Source organism: Harpegnathos saltator, unplaced genomic scaffold, assembly GCF_003227715.2.
Source record: "Harpegnathos saltator strain DR-91 unplaced genomic scaffold, Hsal_v8.6 scaffold566, whole genome shotgun sequence".
Lineage (NCBI taxonomy): Eukaryota > Metazoa > Arthropoda > Insecta > Hymenoptera > Formicidae > Harpegnathos > Harpegnathos saltator.
The window spans coordinates 12,021-13,558 of record NW_020230389.1 but is presented as its reverse complement, the minus strand read 5'-3'; the positions used below and the strand labels follow the sequence as shown (position 1 = coordinate 13,558).

Sequence of the window (1,538 nt, the reverse complement as noted above, 5' to 3'; positions counted from 1 at the left end):
TCAAAACGTGATGGATATGGTAGGCTTATGTGGTGGTATGATTATATCGTCATAAGAATCCTAATGTAACTGTAAAAAACAAAAATGCTAACAATGTGAGTAATAAAATTAATACGATTTAAATAATAGAGTCGAATATTTACCATGTATACCATCAGCGCTACAAAAACGAGTTTTCCTATTATAATCTCTTCCATAAATGGACGAAATACAACAAAACGAAAATGATACATTAGTATGAGAAGCTCCATCTCCTGGGAAGACATGTGACTCTTCAATTTTTGTGATATCATATAGCATAATTGCAAAGTCCTACATTCACATAAACCTATATAATAATAATTATAATTCTATTAACAAAAAATAAGTAGAGGATATTTATTGGAAACTATTTACCTTATTACCAAGCTTCTATTCAATTCATCAGTGATTACATCATTTAATTTTGTTTAAAATTATTTGGTGTAGTTCTCACCGTGTCTTTTAAGTCAGCAAGTATAAAACATTGTGTTTGTTCGGGAATACGTGTTTCCGTCAAGAAAAGAAAAGAGAATAAGCGAAGCCAGACGATCCTGCATCGCATGGCGGGCTGCTTCAGAGTTGCTAGATGCAATATATTAAGACGCTACAGCGCATGCGATGAGTAGCACGCTGCTTGTGTAACAGCAGAGAGAACGTAAGAACGGCAACACCGTGTTTTCGACGACACCGACTTTCCGCACTGGGAAAGCGCCATCTGCATCCATTTTGAGAGGGAACTACGATGCTACATTCACTTTCAGGTTTCGGCGGTAAAACCTGTATGTGTGCAGTCCGTGCTACATCCATTTTTAGGCGGTTTATGTCCGTGCTACAATCATAATAGCGTACTTGACAAGCACGGTCTCGCACATTGTTACGCGTTAACATGAATTAACATGTTAACATGTGCAAAAAAAAGAATTGACATTGTGTATGATTAATATCATGAAGATCATACGAAGTGTCCGATAATTATCTGCCAACCCGAAGTGTGAGGGTAAATTGGGTTGAGATAAACATAAAAGTCCCATACCATTTTGCGAGATTCGCAATAATTATCGAGTTATTAATGACAGAAAATCTGAGGAGTAAAAGCCCGCCGACATAGATGATTCGAAAAGCGTTGCAGCTGCTCGGGGCAGCGACCAGGAATCTTTTCCCTAGCGTGAACTAATAAAAAGTGAAAGACTTCTGTGAATCAGTGAAAAATGAAAAATTTTATATGAATTTGTGAAAATTCGAAACATTTCACACGACAATGGAGTCGTTCAACATGGCAGTTGCGCGTTCTGGATAATTCAATGAATACGAAGAAATTAAAATGATCAAAATAATAATGTCCGTGTAGTCCGAAGGATATTACGTGACACGTAAAATCCGTTTGATATAATATCCAAAGAAAATGTTTCAAAATATGTATGTACAAGTAATATAAACTTTATGCACCGACGAGATATAAAACAAAGACTGATGGCCTTACGGGATTTAGCGTACCAGAGAAATTTCCCTGGTGATGC

At 36.6% G+C, this 1,538-nt stretch overlaps 1 pseudogene; it reads right to left on the bottom strand.

The window, feature by feature from the left end:
• Nucleotides 1–7: 7 nt before the first annotated feature.
• Nucleotides 8–583, bottom strand: LOC112589651 (DNA-directed RNA polymerase III subunit RPC8-like; annotated as a pseudogene).
• Nucleotides 584–1,538: the final 955 nt, after the last annotated feature.